Source organism: Trachypithecus francoisi, unplaced genomic scaffold (genome assembly GCF_009764315.1).
Source record: "Trachypithecus francoisi isolate TF-2019V2 unplaced genomic scaffold, Tfra_2.0 Lachesis_group3, whole genome shotgun sequence".
Classification (NCBI taxonomy): domain Eukaryota; kingdom Metazoa; phylum Chordata; class Mammalia; order Primates; family Cercopithecidae; genus Trachypithecus; species Trachypithecus francoisi.
Genome location: NW_022681468.1, coordinates 67,979,303 through 68,004,428, shown reverse-complemented (window position 1 = coordinate 68,004,428; position 25,126 = coordinate 67,979,303). Strand labels below are relative to the sequence as shown.

Below are 25,126 nucleotides of genomic sequence, written 5' to 3'. Positions count from 1 at the left end.
TTTGATAAGAGTAACTGTATTTTGCTTGTAATTTTCTAGGAAATTAGCTTTTTTACCATGAAGGAACAGGAAACCAAAACTTCCAGCATTGTTTTCCATGTTGAAAAATTAAAATTACATAGATGAATATTGCTCAAATGCTAGCATGTGGCCAAATGAATCATATTTGCCTTAAAGTAGCAAAAAGGTTAAGGTACTACCTGCGTTCATAATTTTTCTTGAGATTAATCACAGAAGAAATGAAAATGCTATTGATTCCTAACTCTTGTCTTGAACATCTGAAGTTCTCTTAGCTAATAACTTTTTACTTAGAATTGTATCTTTAATTCTAGGATCTCTAATCACTTTGAAACCACTTAATTAAAACATTGTCCTTTTATATAAAACCTTCACATTTGTGAAAAATGAGAACAAAGGAATTGAAAAACATTTATCATGTGACATAAGCAGGCATTTTCACAGCTAGAATTGCAAGTGTGCATCCATCCCTAAGCTGTTCAGGTTGTCAGCCACACTGCTTCCCTATCTGCTGCTGTTTAGAGCTGAAACTTGTGCCATCATGGTTAATGTTTTGACAGATTTTATCATAAACCTTGATGCTGTAAATTTGCCTTGAGCCAAAATTTAACATGTTGTAAGTTCAGAAACAGTTTTTACTGTTGGTGATCCAGAAAGGGAAATAAATCAATTATGCTCTTTTGAATGATAGGAGTGTAGAGTTTAACTCCTTAAAAGTTACACATTGCTTGAAATTTGGGACAAATTCTCATTCTCTATGTTCAGGACCTCTCAGTTGTCAATAAAACCATACATTAACACTTTTGTGACTATTGTAAAGGAGAATCTACCAAAGGAAATATTATGTAGCTTATATATGCTTACTAAATTTTGTAACCAAAATATTATCCCTAATTTTTTTAATGAAAAAGTCCTTTGCCTTAGTATATGGAAACAAAAATGCAAAACTCTTGGAATAGCCACTTTCTTTCCAGATAATTTATTCAGAATTCTCTTTAGTGAGCCCCTATTTTACAGTGTCTGTCATCTACTTTTTTATACCTACTTATTTTATTAAAAATGCTCCCAATCATTGCTATTTCTAACAGCCTGTAGATCTAGATTTTTTTTCTCTCTAAAACATCGTCATTGACCATGACCGTTAATATTTACTCATAAATGGATTTGTACACAGGCTTAACCATAGCACATCAGTGAAGACAAAAAGAGTTGTTACTCAGTTCTTTACCCTAGAATAAATCAAATCAACAAATATTTATTGAATGTCTACTATGTGCAAATAGCCCTGGACTGGTCAGCTTTTAAAAGTCATCCAACTTTTCACATTAACAAATCAAAGCATTATTATTTCAAGCATTGCTGAAGCTGCTTCCATGTCCTTAAGGTGAGAAAGCATCTGAGGACTTTGCAAGTACTTGGAGTAAAGGAAGAGGAGAGAATTCACAGAGTGAAAAGAGGAGAAAGAGTGCTCTAAAATATCACCAATGGACTGCAACATGTATGTATGTACGTGTGAGTTTATGTGTATGTGTGTATATTATGTATGTGTTTATAGCTGCATATACATAAAATGAGAAGAATGAGTGATTTTGAAGAGAAATAACCTTCATTAAAGTACTATAGGAATAGGCATTCACGTTTTAGTCCAGAGTTTTGTGTTAAAAATAGGCTTACTAGTTTAACTAGTGTCAAGTCCTGTGATAACAAAAAACCAAAATATGTCATGGTACAACAGAAAGTTTGATCAATTTGGAGTCCCACATTCTAAAACCTGGCTTGGCCTAAAGTGTATTATGAGATAACCTCATCAATCAATAGAATTATAACAAAAGAAATGACTTGCACATTATCATTATAAAAAAATTATTGTATAGGCCTTAAAAAGAAGTTAATTTTATCATAAAATGAAAGAAGCTACTTAAGAGCTCATTTTAAAGATTCTAATTGCTATTGGAAATGAAATAGAAACTACCAGTAACAGCCAAAACTTGTGTACTTCATTAACCTACACTATTCTGTGTGCTTAATTTTGTTAATCTATAAAAGATAATATACTATCTATTCACATCAAATAATTAAATGTATTTTCTTAGTGAGGTATAAAAGAGAAACTGGTGATAATTTCTAGCTTTGCCAAACAGAATTCATCCTGGCTGTTTTGCATAGAAGGTATGCGTATATGTTGGCCATAGAAGATACTGTCATTGACATTCTCACGGGGAATATCTGGTAGCAACTTAAAAATATTTGTTTGGGAGAACGAATTTTTAAATATCAATTTTTGCCTCCTATTCATAGGCTAAGTTTAATTTCTAATGAAAATCAAAACAGACTCTTTGATCTTTTTAAACAGCAGATTTTCTCTTTCCTAAATTGCCTCAGATATTTCTTAATTTTTGTGTTCAGAAAAAAAAAAATGGCATAGCTCTAGTTAAACTTTATGTTTCTGTTACCAAATTGTTCATTATTAAGATCACCTTGAAGCAAAGATACCTTCTCGTGTCGTCTTTTAATTACTTGCTACTTTGCCTATCTGGTTGTAATTTATCTTCAAACCATACCCCAATTGCTCTGTAGTAAATTTTTTATTTCTTCTCACATACAGCCTTTTTTTCCTCAGCAAAATTATCCCGTTGACCTTCTTAAACACAGTAAGCACTTTCAACATGGGACTATTTACACTGGTTTGATATATTTCATTTATTTCCTTGCTGTATTGTAATTAATGTCTTAGAGATGTTCTAAATAAAATTGCACTTGGGTGATCCAGATCCAATGCTTGTGTTCATGAAGAAATACTATCTTTAGAGTTGCTTCTAATTCTCACCTACCCTTTCCCTATCTTTTGACCAGGATTCCCAATACTGAGACCCTCTTACCTAGGACCTAGCCTGGATTCACCTGCCCCCTTGTGGTGTTCCTCTCTGAGAAGTTAATTTCTGAAATTTGGGAAAGATAATTAATTTCTGATATTTGGATTTGGCATTACATAGCCTGAGAAGAGAAACCTCATTACCCTTGTCTAGTAGTCTAGAGTTGGAAAAGTTACCTTCTTTTAGCCACTGGCTAACATAAAAAGATGAAAGGTATTTTTTCTTATTCAGAGCACAAGAAGGAACCTTGAGCACTATAAAGAAATGAGAAGTATAAAATAAGTGACAATGCTTAATTTTGTCTAGAATCAATATTAGTGACCTACAGATTGATAAACTAAAGAAGTGTTTAAAAAGTTCTCATATAGCAACTAAATAAAATTTATTCCATGTCAGTGTCTCCATTTTTAGTCAGTGGAGAAGGAAGGGAGACTGGTATTCTATTTTATTTAAATTTCATATAGATTGCCTAAGCCTTTCATCAAGGATGAATATATAAATATAAAAAATAAATTGAATCTTGTATAATGTATAGTCAAGTGTGTTTGATATGACTGATGCAAATAAATTGTTTCCTTTTCTCAAAAGGAATTCCTTCCTCACATGCCGCAGCACTAACTTTTACTCTTCAATTGAAGTCAATAGAATTTGCCATGGAAAGGGGATATGTATATTCAATGAGTGACTTTACCTAACCACAAATTCAGTGACATTTTGCAAGAATAAGGACTTCACAATTAGGCCTCTAGTTAATAACAACATAAAAATAAAAGCAAGGGAAAGGGGAAAGGAAAGTACTATTTTCACAAATAAACCATTTGTCTTTCTTAGGAAGAAGAGATAGATTAATAAGTTGTTACCGTTAGCAAGATCCCAAGTAAAATTTTAAAGATCTCCATTTCTGTCTGTTAACTGTAAAATATTTTAAAAAGAAAACAGTTGTCTCTTTACATGGTGTACTACCTCCCACCCTATCTGCACCCAAGCCTGTTTGGATTGAGAAATAGTGATACTCTGTGGCATTTTAAATATCATGTCACCTGACCTGAGATCTAGCAGAAGAAACAGTATGCAAGCTTTAATAAAGCTATTTGCAGGCCAACTCCCAAATTTCTAGTATTTACCGCTCCTTTGCAGTTCCTCTTACATTTGTAACAGTTGACCTACTAACAGGTTCCCAGAAACACAGATTCAAATTTTGGCAGGCTTACCTCACCTCTTTGTCCTTCCAAAGTACATAAATGCTAAACTGGGTTCACAGTGAGAATGAGAGTCATTCCAACAAAACTTTTAAAACCAAGACCCTTTCTGCTCCCTACCAAGTTACTGCCATCTTCTCCGAAGAAATAAAGTTTTGTCAATGTGCCCTTGGCATAATTTCTTCAGCCTGGATTAAACACAGGTGACTGAGAGTCCGCCTTATCTCCACAGGGCATTAGTCACTCTATAAAAGTTAAATTTATTATGAAATGCTTTGTTTGTGTTAACATATATCTTCTCTGGGAAGTTGGAAACAAAGGCATGTCCTTTAAGACTCCATATGGGGAAAACACATCCTCCTTTGGAATTTAACCTTAATTTGAACCAAGATCTGTGAAAGAAAAGTACTTTAGTGTATTGTTCCCTTGCTCCACCCTTCTATCCCCTTATCTAAATGGAGTTACTGTTGCTTCATGTTTTTTTAACTCTTCCAATTCCAGTCCTTGCTTTCCTGAGTTTAAAATTTATCCTGGGAAAGAAATATATTAAAATAATTGTGCAAACAATTATACTTTGCTTTTAAGAATGAATTTTTTTTGGTAATATATTAATTCTGACATCCTTAAAGTTAGGTAAATGCACAGCCAGTTTATACATCTTCATTTTTCATTTTGTTGTTTTAAGGTACATTGTAAAGAATATTTTATTTCCTAAAAATTTTATTTCCTGCATATCTTCTCTAAGATTCTCTTGCTAGCAAACATTGTTATATGTGCATAGTTTACACCTTATTAGAAGTAAAAAAGAATTACAAGTAAGAAAAGTTTCCATTGGGAACGATGATGAGTTGCTATTTGAAAGACCAGTTTTCGATCTCTGTTTTCCGTCAGTCTGTTTGCAAAGTCTTTGTGAGGGTTTCCTATGTATCTAAAATCCAGAGATGCTCCAACGCTTCTTTTCAAAAGCAAAAGCAGAACCTCCATTACTGCTGCCTCAGCATAACAGCCTGGTTGTTTAATAAGCATCAAAGAAAGCATTTCAAAAAGAAAATACTTTTATTTGACATTTTTAAAATGTTGCTTATATAAATGCTTAATATGTTTTAATAGTGTCTACCAACAAACATGTAATCATCCAAATGATATTCCTTTCTTGACTTTCGTTACATTAAAGAAAAATCAGAAACTAAATTCAAATATGTTTAGATATTAATTTATTCTTAAAAACTGAACATAATTTTAAAATATACTTGTATGCAATCCCTCCCAAAATAACTATCCTCAGCATTATTAAATTGAAAATTTTGTAGCAAAAACAAAAATAATAATAATTTTAGCACAAAGCATTTACAGATTCCTTTGCTCACATACTTCATTATCTCATCGTATATTTTATTTAAATGATAATATTGAAATTAGTTTGATAGCCATATTCTTAAAATATGGAATATATATAAATAATGCATTTAAGGGACTGGGACATTTATCACAAGTAATATCAAATCAAGATATCATTGTTTTCCCACTTTAGTTCCATCTATTTATGTTAATTCCACCCCAAGCAACCCTCATATAATGATCATTGAAGCTTAGTCTCTACTACTTGTTAGCATATGATTATATACTATCATTGTTATTTAAGTTCATAATGTGTATCAAGTTTCTTCATGGAAAGTATAAACTCACATGGGGTAATAATGAACTGACAGCTTGAATACTCTACCTCTTAGACTCTAAGTTTTTGTTCCTCTTGGACTTTGTGCTGCATTAGATACTAATTTGCCTAAAAAAAAAACACTTTCTTAAAAGATGACAACCCTATTCCTCTTGATGCCTTACTAAATGCTGTCCCCAATTTTTTCCAAGCATGATCTGGATGATTATCTTCATGGCATCTGTAGATACCTGTATAGTTATTCATAGATAGTTCTACTGTATGATAGGAAGGTCATAGGAAGACCTTTCACAGGTGTAAAATGGTCAAATAATAGATGAACAAGATGATGGGAGAAGTGAAGATAGGTAAGAATAAGGTTGAATAGGCAAATGTTAACCAGAATTTAAAAAAATAATAGAAAGTGTGAGCTTTATAGGTGAGGAGAAGAAACAATGTAGCAATAAAGGAGCAAAAGGAAGAGAAAGAACCAGAGATAACTCTAAACTGTCATATGTATCCAGGTTGGTAAATTCCAAAATATTTGCAAAATTTGATTAAAAAGATGAATAGTGTGTGTGTATAAAAATATAGACAAGAATGGTCTTCACATGTTAAATTTCAAAGATGCAAATATTTGACAAAACAATTAGAATAATAAAACACTGAATTTCTTTATTGATCATGAGGAATGTTACTTAACCATGAGCCGTATTACTAGACAAAACCAGGTTAGATAAAATTAGAAATAATGTTTGTTCATGAGAGTTGTTTATTTTTATCAATTTCTATTTATGTTTGAATCTTATAAGAGACACTTTAAAATGTTTAGCTAAATCAAAATAGTCCTTACCCAATGAAATCACAACATGATAGAGTCATGAGAAGTATGGATAATAAACTGTGGCAATGGGTGAGGGGTAGGGAGATAAGACTGTAAAACATGTAAGTTTTATCAATATATATTAATCATATAATGATTTACAAATAATGTACAGTACAAGGAAAGGTAAAAGTAATGTTCTCAGAGGAAATGTTTCCATTCTCGTCCTATTTGGAAGTCCTTGGGACAATTTGTGTTCTGATTATATTTAGAAATCTTTAGTATTTTTTCTTGGCCAGGTGTACTTGCTCAGGTTTGTAATTGCAGCACTTTGGGAGGCTCAGTTGGGTGGATTACCTGAGGTCAGGAGTTTGAATCACCCTGGCCAAAATGGTGAAACCCTGTCTCTACTAAAAATACAAAAATTAGCTGGATCTGGTGGCGGATGCCTGTAGTCCAAGCTACTTAGGAGGCTGAAGCAGGAGAATCACTTGAACCTACGAGGCAAAGGTTGCAGTGAGTCTTGATCATGCCACTGCACTCCAGCCTGGTGACACAGAAACTGCGTCTCAAAAAAAAAAAAAAAAAAAAAAAAGAGTCTTCAGTATTTTGTCTAAAAGTATATCCTGCAGAGAGGATTGAATGAGATCATAGAGGGGGGTTTATTGTTTTTATTTATTAATTATTTAGGCAATACCATACCTGGTGCTGGGGATACAAAGTTGAATAAGACGTAGTCTCTGACCTCATGGAAATCGCAGTTGAAAGGGAATTCACATAGCTTTAAATAATTGTAATACATTGTGTTAGGTGCCATGACGGACATAGGCTCAGAACAGGTAAAAGGGCATCTTGGTCTTTCTGTGACATTAAGGAAGGTTTCCCAAAGGAGATGATGTTTGAACTAAGTGCCATTGGGATTGGCAGTTAAGAAGTCCTTGGTGACTTTAATGAGCGTGATTTCTACTGAAATGAGAGGCAAAATCCAGATTGCAGTGAGCTGAGAGGTGACTGAAAAATGTAGAAACGGAGGCAGTAAATACAGACCACTTTTCCCAGGAAATTGCCTTCTACCTGTTCTTACTTGCTGCCTCTGAAAAGATATAATAAGGAATTTCATATTACATAGCACAATTAAGTGCTAATTATAGCAATGGATTATTTTCTGGGTGTTAGTGAAATAAGAGCATTCTGCTTGTACAAGCTGAATAACATGAATCCTTCCATCTTCCGTCAAGAGCCTCAGTACTTGAAGGAGGGTCATAGCTACACCTTTGTATTATGAACATCTTTGATTCCCAATTCTATTTCTTTTTTCTACTGTGGAGCTTCACAGTCTCAATTGCCAAATACACCCAGATGAAATTTTCTCTTTTCTTCCTCTCTTCTATCTTTCTTATAAATTCTCTTTACACCTCTAGCCATATCTCTTCAAGGGATTCAAATATTTTATTATTCATACATTATCTTTCTAATGTTAAATATTATTAACTGAATAAACACCAAATGTCTTAGAGCATTTAAGGCCCTCCAGACTTTTGTTCCAGCCTACTTTCTCAGCTTTATCTTTCTGTGACCTCCCCTTTCATGCTGCAATGTCACCTTGCTGTATGTGCTGAACTTTCTGGCTTCCAATTTCTTACACTGTTAACTCTACCTGGAATTGTCCTTCACTGCAATCTCATATCTAAATCCTAAATCCTATCTGACATTTATGGTTTTACTCAGTTGTCATATTCCCTGTAAAAGCTTTTTTTTTTTTTTTTTTTTTTTTTTTTTTTTCTGAGACAGTGTCTTGCTCTGTCTCCCAGGCTGGAGGGCAGTGGCATGATCATAGCTCACTGCAGCCTCGACCTTCTGAGCTCAAGTGATCATCCTACCTCTGGCTCCTAAGTAGCTAGGACTACAGATGTGCACCAACTTCCTGGCTAATGATTTTGTTTATTTGTTTGTTTATTTGTTTTCTCCACAGAGATGAGGTCTCTCCATGTTGCCCAGGCTGGTCCTGAACTCCTGAGCTCAAGCAATCCTCCTACCTCAGCCTCCCAAAGTGCTGGGATTACAGGCATAAGCCACCACACACCCAGGCATTTTTTGTCTTTCTGCATATAAGTAACTTTTCTTCCCAACTCTTACTATTTTATATGTGCTTCTTATGTCTTTGATTCATTCATTCACTTATTCGTTCATTCCACACACCTGTGTTGGGCACCTACTATGTGGCAGAAACTAAATTGGCCATTTTCTCTTTTTCTTCTAATTATTCATGTGCTATCACTTCTATCACATTATAAATTCCTCAAGATCAAGGATCATCTAATGTAACTCTATAAATAGCTAACACAATGCTTTACCCATGTTTTCAACAAATGTGCTGAATGTGTTAATGAATAAATTAATCTCAAATGGAGATTCATCCCTGAAATTTGAGAAGGCAAAGATAGCACCCCAATCATTTATCCTCCCTGCCGTGGATTTCCCTCCTGCCATTATCTGCAAGAATACTGTTTGACAACTTCTCAGCTTAAATGTCTTTATGTGGCATTTTCTAAAATGGCATTTATCTTCCTTGTATTTATTCTCTTAACCTCTTCCCTGCCCTCAGCTCCACCATTCCACTGAAAGATTCTGCAAGTTATAGTATTAATCAAATTCTTCCACTTTATCTCCATTACTACTTCACCTAGCTGGTGACCATGCTACAATTTCTTTCTAAAAAGATTCACTCAGCCCCAGTGACTTCCTTCTTTCAATTGACACTACATGTGTTTTCTTTGAACATGGACTCAGATTATATGCCTTTCCAAATTTCTTATCTTCCAACAGACATTTTTAAACTGTGTAACACGGCTGGCCACAGTGACTCACGCCTGTAATCCCAGCACTTTGGGAGGCTGACGCAGGCAGATCACTTGCGGTCAGGAGTCCAAGACCACCCTGGCCAGCATGGCGAAACCACGTCTCTACTAAAAATACAAAAATTAGCCAGTCATGGGGGTGCACACCTGTAATGTCAGGTACTTGGGAGGCTGAGGCACAAGAACTGTTTGAACCTGAGAGGTGGAGGTTGCAGTGAGCCACGTTCGCACCACTGCACTCCAACCAGGGCCAACAGAGTGAGACTCTGTCTCAAAAAAAAAAAAAAAAAAAAAAAAAACAAAGAAACAAACAAATATACTGTATAATACCAACACTAACACACTTTCATTTCTTTCCTAATCCCTTATCTTCTATTTATCAACAATCTTTAGCTTAAAATGTTAGTCACCTCTGGAATGTTCTATGTGTTCACTTCCACCACCATAGTTTACTATCAATTCAGCTTTCTAGAACCCAGTTTGTAATCCATTTCCAAGAGAGTTTTTTGATTAACCTAGATTTGTGTATCACTACCCTTAATTGTTCAATTACTATATGTTGTTTAACTACTACAGTAATTTGAACTAAATTTGTATTCAACTTGCTCTCTGTAAGAATACTCCATTATGGGCATTATCTAATCCAAACTGGACAAACTCCAATAGGAATCCTGTACACTGATCTGTATTCTAAGTGTGAAGATTTGCTCTTCATGATGATGTTAATCTGTGTTTCCTAGTCTTGAGAAATGGATTTAAGCTGGGTTCTAGAGAGCTAAAGTGATACTGTGCTGGTGGAAGTGAAGATGTAGAATGTTCTAGAGGTGACTAACATTTTAAACTAAAGATTGTTGGCAAATAGAAGATGAAAGAGTAGGAAATAATTCCAAGATCTTCAACTATTCTAGCATTACAATATGTAAGCAAATTGTCTTAATTGTCTAGTCAACCAAAGTTTACAAAAAATAAATTCTGCCATAACTGTGACTCAAATATATGCTAACCCATAAAATATAGGTAAAAAAGTGAATTTGAGGCTTGAACACAGGTAATTAAGAGGATCTTATAAGAATTACCAAGACTTGATGGCTAAGGACTCAGGTTTAGAATATAATAAGGAAAGGTCTTCTGCTTCTGGCTATGACAGAGTTGCTAGAATCAGATGAATTCATACACTGAGAATAACTATAAAACTTGGACAAAATACAAAGCAAAACAAAACAAAACCTGAAAGCTCTGGAGAACAACCAGTACAGCCAGGACCTCAGAGACCAAGATCCTGGAGAGAAGGAAAACATACTGAAGTGAGTACTGCTCTGAGAACAGCGATTTAGCCTTGGAATGTTTGCTGATTCAAGGCTTGGGGCATAGAGGCATAACAAATGGAGCATTCTTGAGCCTGTGGCAGGTGTACTGGGCTGAGGAAACAAAAAAATGGAGTTCAGAGTTAAATTAAGCAGTTATTACATGAGGGGCCAAGATCTAGAGAAAAGTGCTATGGACAATTAAGACCAACATTCTATGTGCATTTTTCCTTCAAGGCATTTTCTGATATCCAACAGGCTAAACTCAAGACAAGACACAGAAAAAAACAAGTAAAAAAAATACATATTAGGAAGATTAAATCTAGGGAGAGAATCTGTCAGTTCCATGATTCTGAGGAGACAAAAGTTGGAGTGCAGGTCTCACCAAAGAGGAGAAACTCAGCTTTTGATTCACACCTTGGAAAATCTACATCATAAGAGTAAGGACACATTTATAGCTAGATTACCCTCAACTATACCTAGGTGATATTCTCAAACTCTTAAAAAAATCTCTGTAGAAAGCAACAATATCAGCTAGAACCCCCACTATTTTCATACACAATATTTATCATTCAACTGAAAGTTATCCAGCATGGCAGACAATAAAACTAAATGACCAAAAACCAACACAAACAGAAAATAGAAACAAATCCACATGTGATTCAGATATTGCAGTTATCAGACACAGACTTTAAAATCATTATAATCATTATAATCAAATTTGCTCAAAAGTGGATTTTAAATGGAAATTTTTAAATAATTAAATGGAAATCTTGGAACTGAAAAATATAAGAACTAAGTTAATAATTCAATAGATGGTTTTAGTGGATTAGACCTAGGAGAAAAGCAAATTCAGGAAATGAAAAGGAAATTTTCCAGAAAAGGAATTCAGGAACCGAAAGAGAGGCCAATGGAAAATGTCCAAATTGAAGAAAAGAAAGAAAAAAAGGTGAAAAATCTATAAAACTTTGTAAAAGATATATGGAAGATAGTAAAAGACTTAGTGTATGTAATTGGGGTCCTAGGACAGAAGGAAAATGGGATAGAATCAGTATTTGAAGAGATATTGACCAAGAATCTTCTAAAACTGATGAACAGTATGCTATTGAAACATGAGATTCTAAAAACCTAAACACACACACACACACATGCACACACACACACACACCCCTAGGCACATCATAATAAAACAGCTAAAAAAAAAAAATACAAATAGACAAATCTTCAAAACAACAACAGAGACAGCTCTACTTCCACTTCGGATGTAGAAAACCATAAGAAAGTGTCACACCTGCCTAAGAATGAAAAAAAATAAATTATTGTGTATAAAATCATAACTTTTTAGCCTATCAGAGAGTTGAGATTACAAAACAACCAGATGAATTAAATTCCAAAGAAGAACGAGTCCCTCTGAGGAGAAATGAAACACACGAATTGTCTTATTTTTTGGCAGAGCATGGGAGAAAGAGGTGGTAGTCATAAAGTGGGTAAGCAGGAAAGAAAACGTTAACAAAGCCGTAAACATACCCCATGGACTAGCGTGACAGTTCAGAATCCCTGGGAATCCCAGAACACAGAGGACATTTGCCCACACTCACCAACACTTTTTCATGGACGTCCACTGGGTGCTTATGAGAAAGATTGAGAGTAGAGCAGGGACCTGAGAGAGTCTTCTTTTCTATGGAAGATTTTTGCAGGGCCTGCCAAGGTTTGCGGCTAGAGCAGGAGTACCTGGAGAAGCACACCCAAAGTCCAGGCCCCTTTTGAATACAGGTTGGTGAATGGCCAAAGCTATGAACAGGTATGCATCTAGGAGCAGGTATAAAACCCACCTACACTCTGGGTCCTCCACTGAGTCCAGGCAAAAGGCATCTACCAAGTGGAGAGAGGTAAGAAATCTGCCCATACACTGTATCCAACCCTGCTTTAACATGAGGCAAAAGCTGTCTTCGTGGGAAGAAGGGCAAGAACCATCCTATGCCTTCGGCCTAGGTAAAGACTGGTGATATTTAGAAGGGTTCAAGAAACTCATACACACCGAAGACACTCCAATATAAGGTAGAATTTGTAGGAAGGGGCAAGAAACCTGCCTGTGTGTTTTTAGGTTTTTAGAATCTCATGTTTGTTGTGGCATATTGTTCATCAGTTTTAGAAAGCCTGCACTGAGTAGGAAGCAGAGATCATCTGCTGCTAGAGGATGCTCAGATGTACAGGGCTTGCCTAAAATCAAAAAGAGAGCAGGAGAACTGAGAAACTCCTCCCCTTCCCCTGCCAGAAGCCTTGTGTCTAGTAACAGGTAACAATAGCTATCTATTGTTGGAGAAAGAAGAAAAGCATGGAAAGGATGGAGCAGGGAAAGAGGAAAAAAGCAACAATCACTCTCCAGAACTGCAGGTCTTACATTAAGCACAAAATAGGAGTAGCCCAGCCCACCACCAGAGGGATTTCAAGTCTCTTGTACACTGAAAATAACCATAGCTACAACAAAACCCAATTTACCGCAAATGCTGACTAAATCAAATAATAGCCCCACATTAACAGCTTGATGGAAGGATAGATATTCCCACTTTGAACATTTGCTTCAGTCTCTACTCTTCTTCTATAAAACATACCTGACATTTAATTTTAAAAAAAGACACATTTAAAAAGTTTAAAATACCTATGTGAAAAGATAAAATAGTCAGCAGAACCAGACCCAGAGGTGACTCAGAAGTTGGAATGACTAGAGACTACTAGAGACTCAAGAAAGAAACAACAAAAAGAATAAAACGACATATGGCTTTCAAAAGAGTAGGAGTAATTCTGTCTTCTCAGAGAAACAGAAGCCAGAAAAAATGAAATAGCATCTTTAAAGGCCTGAAAATAAAACAATAGCAACAACCTGGAATTAAATTCCCAGCAAAAAGTAAGAGAGTATCACAAGCAGAACTCCCCTAAAAGAAATCCTAAAGGAAGTCGAGTAGGCAAAAGGAAGGTGGTCACAGATGGATCATACTGACAGAGGAAAGAATGAATATAGCAGGAAGGATAAATATGTGGGATAAAGCAAATGAACATTGACTGCATTTTAAAAATAGAATACATGAAACAAAAAGTGTATTTTATTCAAAACAAACATATCTATTGTAATTGAAAGTTGAATGACTAGAGCTAAGTAAATAAAGCGTAAGTTTGAGGAAAATGTATATCCAAGTGGTCATCTGATGTACACTTGAAGCTTCAATGTTGAGAAGCTCAGTATTTCCTGAGGTGACCCACTCAATCTAAAACCATGTTATGGATGTCTTCATATGAGCTGTAATCTGTAAGTCTCTAATTTCTACCCTTTGGCCCTAATTCTGCCCTCTATACTCACATACAATAAACGGTTCTAGTCTCCCTCACATATGCTTGAAATAACTGTAATATCCTTCAACTGTAACGGAAATATTTTATTCTGTGGCAAAACATCCCCATTCTAAACCATCTTTCACAGGCCTGATTTAGTTCTCATCTATATTTACAATCTCCTAAAGGTCTTGCTTTTTCTTTTCTTTTCTTTTTTTTTGGACACAGGGTCTCTCTTGTCACCAAGGCTGAAATGCAGTGGCATGACCATAGCTTACTGAAGCCTCCAACTCCTGGCTCAAGTGATCCTCCTGCCTCAACCTCTGAGTAGCTGGGACTAGGCACATGCCACCGTGCCCAGCTAATTGTATAAAAAAAATTTTATAGAGACAGGGTCTCACTTTGTTTTCCAGGCTGGTCTTGAACTCCTGGCCTCCAGCAACCCTTCCACTTCAGCCTCCCAAAGTGCTGGAATTAAGGGTGTGAGCAACCATGGCTGACCTATAGTTCTCAGAGAATAATTCCTAACATACGAAACATGACCCTGTGTTGACCAGTGCCTTCTTGCCTTCCCCATTTCATGTATGCAGCCTAAGATGACATTATCTTTTCTAAGGGAGGAAAAGCATGCTAGTTATCCCTATATAATTTCTAATTTTACCTCCATGAAAACTCTGGCCTCAAGAGGTTAGAATTTAACTGCACTCACTGGAAGCTTGTTGCAGGAACATTAGGCTAGAAATGATGTACAGACAAGAATTGGCCAAAGAGCATCTGGAGGCTATTTTAATAGATAATGGACAGTATTATAGACTGAAATTGTGACCTCTGTAATGTCCAGAAAATAGATATTGGGAATAGGAATTATTGACAGGGCATATTAATCAATTGGAGATATATGGGCAAGAAGAGAGACAAGTCAATGATGACTATGACTTTTCAAGCCTGAGTGACTAAGAGTTTGAGAAAAATATAAAAGTCAGGAGAGATGCCCTGTTACTGAAAGAAATGTGTTGTTTTAATTTAAATATATTAAATAATCATGGAAATGCCTTGTAGACCAGTATAGAAATAAGAAGGAAGTTTTGTTCAAAGGATAGGGGTTAACTTTTAGTTTGCTGCGTGATAATTCAAGCCATGAAACAAAGGAACGAAAGGCCTGTCAATATTCTCACACCAGACCATTAGAGACATATCTATAGTTGAATAAGTTGGGTTTGTAGCTTGTTGCAAATAAGGAGACTATGCATCATGGGGAACTGTGTGGCATTTCAGTAAGAGGATGTTAGAAAGGACATTATATGATTGGGGCTTGTGTTAGGTTATTCAGGGGAGAGTTCAAGATAGTGGGACTTTGGCTACAGCTGTAATTTGTAAATAAGCAACAGTTACTCTTATTAGCTGGGATGAAGGGATGCTTGCTATAGTTGTAGTTTACATAGGGATCTTGTTTTCATCTGTGCTTAGACAAAATTACAAAGTGATCTTGGTTTTGCCTCACTTCACTCTGGTTATAGAGTGGCCTTGATTAATGTTGGTGTTCAGTAAAATCATTTGGTGGGCATGTTTATTTCAGAGAGGAGGCAGGACTCCTTCCCATCCATGACCTCATGGAGGATGCACTGGTATAGGAGTAGAAATGTTCAGTTGGGATAAGGGTAGATGAAGAAATGGATGACAGGTAAAATCATCTGTCTCTTTTCTTTCTTTCTTTTTTTTCTTTTTTCTTTTTCAGTGAAGTTAGAAACAAGGCCATCAACCAAGAATGGGGAGAAAAGGAGATGAAAAAGCCTGGAGAAAGTTTAACTCATCTAAGAGATTGTTCAGTGAATCAACAAAAGATGCCATTTTCTATTAAATCATCTATTTTATTAAAGAGCTAAATGCAACTGTTGCTGTATATCATGAATTTATGAAAGATTTAGGAGTGGGAGTTCTTCTTTTCTAAAAAAAAAAAAAACGAGACAGATTACCATCTTTTTATATGGGAGTGGTACAAACCTTTTATTTGAAATACCCATGCTAGGGTAAATATTCACTGATACAAATAATTTGTAACCTTTATTTTGGCTTTTGGACTGTGTCTCTCAAAGGAAAAAAAAATCTTGCTGTTTTCAAAAGTTAAATAGAACATCAACCAGGGACCATGGCCATCCAGAAGACTGAGTTCCATAAAAATGGACTCCCCACTCCCACTTGAATCCTCTGTTTTTGTGTATCTAAATAAATAGACGCCTTGCTCATTTCTGGTATTAGGTGTGATTGAGAGATAACTCACTTAGCAGCAGCAGCAGCAGCAGCAGTTTCTGTGCATGCTATAGCCCATGCTCTTGTGAGCATCAAAAGGAGATGAAGCCTGATTAACCATTTTGAAATCTATCGGATGAGAAGTCCTTACAAAACAACTTTTATACGCTTTAATTAAAAACGTGTTCCGGCAGCTCAGAGATGAATGGGCTTCAGGGGGAGCAGGGCTGAGCCCGTTGCTATGACGACACCAAATCTTTTCACGCCTGGCCCTTCCTCAGCACACTCTGTCTAGCTCTCTCCAGCTATTAATTTGCCTCTGTCCCAGCTCTCACTCCCTCAGTCCCCTGGGCTGTGAGTCTATACATGACCTAATACCTTTTGCTGCTTCTCCTGTGGTACTTCTGTTTCTATCATCTTTTCATCACTTATATTTCCTTGGGAATCTCTGTTTTCTGTTCCTCTTGAAAACAAGTTACTCGCCTGAGTTAAAAACACTTAAAAATGTTATTTCAAAGCATAGTAATCATTGTTTATTATCCCTAATGATAAATTCAATTGTAAGGGTCTTGTATATAGTTGAGAAGAATCTTACTATGTTCTACATTTTTTTGTATTTCAGGTTGAACACTGGCTACTACACCACTCTTTCTGTTGCTGAGGGTAAGATGAAAATAGGAGTCTTATACTCTGGGAAAGTTAATTTGTGCTTAGTGTTAAAATTTCAGGTTATTCCACAAACAACATCACCCGGTAACAACTGTTAAGTGAACATAAGACTTTAAAATATGTGTTTACTACAAATCCTGGAGAAAAAAAAAAGCAGATCTTACTTTATTTAAGAAGGCTCTTTGGATATTTTAAGGTAGTACTCATTGTACAGGGAATTAAATAAAACCCAACACTGTCACTTGCTATATCATATGAATCATCAAGAATTGGATAGAACTTTCCCCTCTCAAGACTCAGTAGCAAATTGGGAGGAAGCTGATATCTGTGCAATCTTGTATTCAATGGGAGTATATAAATTATAGTATTATTACACAACTTCTCAATGTCACTCTTTGACTCACCAGAGACCTTACAATCTTTCATTTTGCTTACAATTCCCATTCTCCCTTTTCACATATTCTATTTTATAAGATGAGATAGGTGAATGGAATGCAGTGGAGATCATTTCTCAATATTTCTCATTTTTCTCTCTGCTTACCTCACAATCTGTTCTTGCTATGGTTATACTTCTAAAGTGAATTATCTGTCAGACTAAAGGAGCATTTCCTTCCTAATTGCCTGACTCAGTGGAAATGCTGAAATGTAAAAGACAGGTGCAGACTCAAGGGTTAAGCCTGGGCATGGCATTTCACTGTCCAGAGGGCGGGCTACTACTTTGGCACACTGGAAGCCCAGAGTCTGGATTTGAGTCTGGGAGGCCAAATCATTATGCAGTGCTCCAGCTCCAGCTTCTGAATCTCTGCAATTGAAATATAAAGGTTTTACTTCTCTTCGGAAGTTTTATAATGAACTGCCTTGGCCCATTTGCTATTGAAAACTCTGATATAATATATTCCTCATAGGACACATGTAAATCTCTGGGTCACAAGGAACAAACACTCTGAAAACTCTCCAGTAAGAGGAACAGTATTCTCAATGACCCAACTCCCAAGTGGTTTCTAGTTTTTCTTTCTTTTAATTTAAGAATTTACCATATTTTAAGAAGTTGAGGTCCTGTGATGTATTATCATAAATTATACTTAAAAGGCAAAGAGACTTCATGACTTAGCATTTGGGTGACATCTCACAAATGGATCAAGTCTCATGTTTATAATGCTGGTATCATTCAAAGGAATTTGGAGATTTAAATTTATTATTTTCCTCTCAGTATTAAGAATAGAAAATCAAATGCTTAATACATATTAAAGGAAGTTTCCCACCTGGGCATTTTATTTGGATCAGGATCAATCTTATGTAGGAACTAAATAAAGTAAGTGTGTATAGACTGGCTGAATAAATAAAGAGACAAGCATGTGGGTATCTGAAACAGATTTGAGAACTAATAAAAATGGATCCTCAAAGAGGCATATTTAAAATGCAAGACAATTTTACCTTAATAAATAACCGAGAAAATACTGTTGGCAAAATGTTTTGCACCATGAATATAATTTCTCCAAGAAACTCAAGAAGTGGAAGGGAGTCCTTTAGTTCTTGACATTTAAATCAATTGAAACCATGGCTTGGGAATACTCTGAGGAGAGTAATCTTTAAGGTGAGTTAGCTAGAAGACATAAAGAGTCTTTTCCATCACTATTTTCCATGGCTTCATGATTCATGGTTCAAGGCTGAAATGGGTATTGGGGTTGCACTTTAGGTAACACTGGATTTTCATTTCTGTTGAAATGCTTCACATCTTCTTCCTTCCTAATTCTGTTCCATGGCCAAAGACATCTACATGAAAATCATAGTATCTTTTGTTTAGTAATTCATCCATTCTATGGGGCCCTGCTCACCTGAAGCCACATAATCCTTTATGTGTACTCAGACACTAGATACATTGTTTATGTGATAAACCATGGGCCTGTCCTATAGCTTCTGAGGTCAGGTAGACTATATGTCAGAATTAAAGCTTTTTTGGTGGTTGTTTTAAACATATTGTTATGCAGGGAATTGTTCTTACCCTGGGTCCCGAGTCCTCTGAAGTCCTCTAAATATCATAAAAATTAATTATTAAATAGCTATACCTACATATAACTTATTCTTATTATACATATTATGTTAAACTCTTATTCAAATTGTTAATATGTAAAATCTAATTCACTGCCATCTTTACCCTGTATAAACATCTTTCTCTTCCCAGTATTTCTAAGCATGTGACAATGAATATGCAAAGGAAGCGCAGCAGTCCACCAGGTGTAGGATGTGTGTGGCACAATTCAAGACAAAGATTAAACCTCCACTTGATGTTGCAAAAGAGATTTTATAAAAGGTGACTGAAGTAAGTCACCACAATGTAAATGAGCCAGTCACCAAGATTCAAACCTATTTTTAATAAGTTAATAAAAATGGGCTAAGGGTCCAAAAGAGAATTCATTCAATTTTTGACAACCTGTAGCATTCAGAGTTTAAAACTCATCTAAAGAATAGAGTTTCCCATACACTTCTTTATTAGACGCTCAGAATATCTGCAAGGTAAATGTTTTACATCCTTTCTGAGGTAAATGAAAGCTATAAAGACTTCACAAAAGTAAATCTATATTTTAATGTAAATTACACTCAGGATGCTGCTCTATAAGACAAAGGGGAAAAAAGAAAGCCTGGAACGAAGAACTGAAGTCTTTTAATCTTACATACTGGAGAGGAACCCCCATCTCGCCACCCCCAGTGCCAGGGCCTAAACATTGAAGGTTGTTGTCAGAGTCAATGGGTTAAATTTGTAAAGGTTACTCTATGTTGAAGAGAATTAAATAACTAATCCCTGTATCTCCTGATGAAAATAATGCCTCGCTGGAAGTCAGATCTGAAACACTTCTCTTGGTTGACCTCAAAGCAGCATATTACTCAGTTTCTTGCTTCCTTGCTTTCAGGACAGTTGTATGGATAGGAAGTTCTTGTGGATGCTCCTCTAAGTCCATGTATATATTTGTGTGAGTATATATAGCTATCTACCTGTCTATATACCTCCTACAGCATGTGTGTACTGGCTCTAATTCTCTGAAGAGAAAGGTGAAGAGTCCATTGCTTGGAGGTTGGGATAGTCATGACTCATTGGTGAGGAAAGACCACTCCAGTTACTACTGCAGAGCATTTCAATAAGTCTTCTGTTTGTTTAAAGTACTTTAAATTGTTGTCATTATTATTGTTTATCTGACTGAAATAAAACTTCAATCCGAACTTTCCCCAGTAATAGGGGTAAAGAGGGGGGAGTAAGGTTGTGTAGGAAGCATCTCAGTAATACCTTGAACTGCAATTTAAGACACCGGGCTATGAAGTCTTCTTTGATCATGATTCTGAGAGATTCAAAATATAATCTCTCTCTTTGCCTCTTCCTCTCTCTCTCTCCCTCTGCCCCCCTCCTCTCTCTCTCTCTCTCTCTCTCTCTCTCTCTCTCTCTCACACACACACACACACACACACACATACACACACACACACACACACACACACGGTCAAGACCCGCAGTGTCTGTTTTAGTCGGTTTTCACCTCCACCTCCGTACAATCAAGAGGGCAGAGAAGGTGGGGGCTGGAGGTGGCTGAAAGGGAAGGAATGGCGGTGGAACCCGGGAGGAGGCGACATTCGTGTCAGGTGGCGGTCCCAGGCAGTGTCCATGGGCCCGGAAGCGGAGGGGACGAGGCATCACGCCCCGCGCCCGGACCCCTGCACCCGGGGGCGTGACTTGGTGTTCCGCGGTCCCCGCCCAGGCTCCTGGGGCGCTTTTCCGCAATGGCTGGTGTGGAAGCGAGAGGGGGCCCAGTTTTTCGGTGCCAGGTTGCGGGTACAGCCGGCTCCGCGCCAGGGTTGGGCGGCGCGGCCGGGATGCTGAGAGCCCTGCGTGCTCAGCCAGGGGCGCAGGGCGGCCCTTCTGCCCAGCGCTCCCGGGGCATCAAGGATGGCTTCCCAGCTGGAGGCCGGGAGGGAGGAGAGTAAATACCCATTCTGCTGGGGCCGCCCTCGGGGGATGGTTACGAAGGGAGAAATGAAAAATAAACGAGAGAGCCGTCCCGCCCCTCCCGGCGCGGTCCCGGCGAGCGGCGCCACTGGCCCTGCAGCCTTGGGCATGCCCGCGCCCTGGAGCCCAGGGGGCGCCACAGTGGGCCGGGCTGACTAGGACTGCGCCTCTGTGCGGGTCCCCAGAAGCGCTGCTAGCCGGCCAGCCCCGCCCGGCCGGGCCCCTCGGGCAGGATAGAGCCCTGCTTTGCTCTTTTCGTTGGCCAAGCACAATTGTGTTATTGGAGATAATGAATTCAATCCCCATCAAAGGGCATTAGGCTCGCCCAGGCCCTGGAGTTGCTGATGCCTTTTTTTTTTTTCAAACCAGGAATGAAAGGCTGAGGGGGAAAAAAAAATTCTCTGGGGGAGCCTTTCCCCTGATCGCTGCTTTTGAAGTGAAGGGGCCCGGGCATTGTTGTTCACCTCGCGGCCCATACGGCTGAAGAAAGCCCTGGCTTTTGATGGGCTGAGAACCGTCTCGGCAATGAGCACTACGTCGGGCCGCGCGGCCTGCGGGCAGCATATGTCTCAGGGCACCCGGGCACCGTCTGGCGGGCGGGGCCTGGGGCCCGGTGGGGAGGGGTCTTGGCCCGGGAGGCCCGGACTGGAATGAGGCCAGTACCCAGCGGCGGGGATCCTTGAGCTTCGGGCCTCAGGCCAGGGGTCTGCCGTTCCTCCTGCTCACCTGGCGAAGCGCAGGAGATCCACCTGTGTGGCTGATGAGTCCGACTGGGAGACCGCACAATCCTTTGGGGTGAGGGTGGGAAAAGCTGGCTTCTCCTTGAGGGCAGGGAGTGGGTTGGTCTTTATTTTTAAGCACTGGGACCCAGCATCTAAGGTAGCTAGCTCAACTAGAGCTTAATGACTCTGAGTCCGCGAAGGTGTGCACTCGGCAAGGGGCCTTCGTGCGACACGTAGTTAGGACTTTTCACCTGTGACTCTGCACATCGCGCAGCGCGGCGGAGCTCCCGGCCCGGGGTTGGGTAGGGGTGGCGGACACTTCGCTGCAGGCGCGCGGCCCGCTCCGCCGGAGGGACAGTTTCTCGGGCGTCCGCGGCGTCTGGCTGCGCAGTTTGTGCCCAGGACCGAGCATTAGCATCAGGTCACTTTTTCTAAAACTTGTTTCAGGCATTTAAGTTTACTTTCAGTGCCCCCAATGTGAACTTTTCCCACCTCGATTCGCTCCCCCACTCCCGGTCCGCCCCAGGGCTCTTCGGCCCAAGGGTCAGCAACCAGAGCTGTTCAGTTCCCTTCCCTGCCCTCCCCATCTCCAACCCCCTCCTCCCCTCCGCTAAGGATCCGGGTTATCCGCCCCATTAATATATTAGCCAAGCATGACACAAAGGAAGCGCGTGTCAGCAGAAGGCGGTGTGACTCCAGGGAGAGGCGAGGAAACCTGGACGAGGCCCTGCGCTACAACACGGCTCATCGCCGCTTGAGCTCCTGAATCGGCCTCCACCTACGAAAAGCGGTGGAGGACGCAGCGGGAGTTGGCGTCCAGGGTTGAGCCGCCGTTGAGCCGCAGTGTATAGCTGGACTACGGTAGTGAAGCACAAAGCCCCCAGGTGGGACCCAGAGCTAGGGGAACGTTCCAGTAATATCCCAGTCACCTGAACCATGCAAAGAAATTCCGCTCTCCAGGAGCACGGGACTACGCGGGCGCCTACTTCCTCCCTCGTGCATAATGGGCCCTTAAAATTAAATATACAAAGCATACAAACCTCCGCAGAGCTCCTTACAGTCTTTTCATTAAACTGTTTGTGTTTTAAAACAATTATTTGGCGCAAGAGAGAGAAACCAAAAAACTGACCCGGGATATGAGCAGGCAAGCAAAAGAGTAACAAATGTACTCCTTTATAAAGGTGTGTGTGTGTGTGTGTGTTTGTCTGTGTGTGTGTGGGGGGGGGGGGTTGACTAAGGAGGTTTCCAATTTAATTCATTGTTCCCTATTTCCAGGCAATGCTTTGGGGGGAATTTCCAGGTTGTTTTTTTCTTGGTTTCAGAAATTAAAAGAAGAGAAAAGAAAAAGCCCCTGATGTGTAATCTTGAAGGGGAGTTGAGAGACGTAAAAAGTTAAACCAAGGCAACCTCACACTTAAATTCTGAGTAAGGCCTGTCGTTGGTGACACTGGCCTGGTTCTTAACTTGACTTCGCCAGTGACTTGACCCGCATTCCACCTGGATTCTGATGTGTTCGAGCACGATTCTACTTAAGCCCTTTCCTTCCTGGATTTTGAGGGAGAATATCTTGCCTCTGTACTGTAGGTTGACTGGAACATAGAGAACCCCAAAAGATCACGGAGTGGCACCTAGAAAAAGGAGGGCTCCTTATTTCCCGGGGCTGCAAGGAGGAGGGGCGCTCACTCTCACCATGCGCTTTGCTCTTACACTGTAGTCACAGCTAACATAATTGGAGAAATAAGGAAGTTAAATTGAAAAAGAAAGGTGGCAAGTGAGGATTTCCCCCTTGTCAGGTGTTTTAAAATGTTTATAATTGGGAAAATGCATGCATTTTACAAGTTAAAATTGAATGGCATGGGTATTTTCCAGCCCCAGATTGCTTGGTAAAACGATGGTGGAGAACAAAAAGGTGAGGGCTGCAGTCCTAACTGGCCAAAGTTCAAAGAACCATGCTGGGCTGGGGCTAAAAAGAGAAAAAACAATGGAACTATTATGCCCCCAAACTTAACTATTTGGAAGAAAAAACGTAAGATTTAAGGTAATCTGTTGTTAAATGTGATTTGAATACACTAACATCGTGGATGAAAATAAAACTTGCATAAGTGGCTACTTTAAGAAACACTTTACCTTTCCAAATAGATTCTATTTATAAACAGGAAGATTGTGAAATATTCACGTTTTTTCATTTCATTTTCTTACATTCTGACTCTCATGAGAATCTATTGATTCTAATTATTCTTTTAGTTTGAGAAAATTTTGTTTTTATATTTCAGTGTAATTTGATTACCTATTTAGTTCTAGGTAACTTTGAAACAATCACCTTTTTGCATATAACTATCTTGGAGTAATTAGGCATGCTCTTAACTCCATTTAGTTGCAAAACACACTTTATTACAATTCAGAAAAACAATTGGTATTTAATTTTTAAGGCAAAATATTTTTTACACATGTATAAAATGTCTATTAACTTACTTAAGCTGTTTTATTTTTCAACAAATTTTTTCCTGTTGACATTGAGGGATCACATTAAAATACATTATAGCTAAATGTTCTACAATATTACTGCTAAATCAACAGAAAACCAATTGATCTTTAGGAAAGGTTAATTTGGGCGACAGGTCTTCTACTTTGGCCCGCATTGAAAGGAATTTGTATTGATCTCAGCAGTTTTTTGCAAAGAAACTTAAGCATGTTTGTGGAATTGAGACCAATTTTTAAAAATACCAAAACAAGGGCTTATATTTTTATCACTTCAGGACTTCTTTTCTGTTATGGCTCATTCAAATCGGTTAGACTTCTGAGAAATAGAATGTTTTTTATACTTTCAGTGAAATCAATTAGGTATCTATCCTTCAGAAAATGAAAACAGAGGTTAGGAGCTTTACTAGGCTCTTGTTTGTTTTAATCCTTCCTTTCCTAATAATTCTAATCAGTTTATCCTTTATGAGGGGGATCACAAAGGAACAATGGAAATTAAATTGTGCCTTTGATTGAAACACTGTATTAGCCATCATGTAGAAAATGGATGGAGCTATGGAGCTGCCTTCTACTTGCGAACACTTGCGAGTTGTTTAGTTTTTTCTGAATAGAACTGGTGAGCTTTTCTTCTTCCCTATGTTGGTTCTCTTTTTATCACCTTAAAAATGTTTCATACCTGCCCTTCCTAAACGCAAGGTGAAAGTAACAATTGCAGCTTCCCTACCCTGTCCTATGCTCACCCCCAAAACATTTGTTTTTTTTCTTTTTTGTAAAAGTGTTTGCTCGGTGGCGTTGGTGGGTACGAGCACCTCCGGAGCTGTACACTTAGGTCTGGAGGGAGGCTTTCCCTCCTCGCCCCTCCTCGCCCCCTCCCTCCCCTCCCTGGGGATCCCTCCCCCATCTCGGGCGAAATTCCTAAGTCCAGCGAGCGGGAGCACCGCGGCGGGACGGTCAGCAACC

General features: G+C 38.5%; 1 long non-coding RNA gene across 1 annotated transcript; it reads left to right on the top strand.

The window, feature by feature from the left end:
• Positions 1–1,045: 1,045 nt before the first annotated feature.
• Positions 1,046–20,188, top strand: LOC117071298. Its single transcript, XR_004432233.1, has 3 exons — positions 1,046–1,516; positions 16,926–16,966; positions 19,575–20,188. It is a non-coding gene; the product is annotated as an uncharacterized LOC117071298 (long non-coding RNA).
• Positions 20,189–25,126: the final 4,938 nt, after the last annotated feature.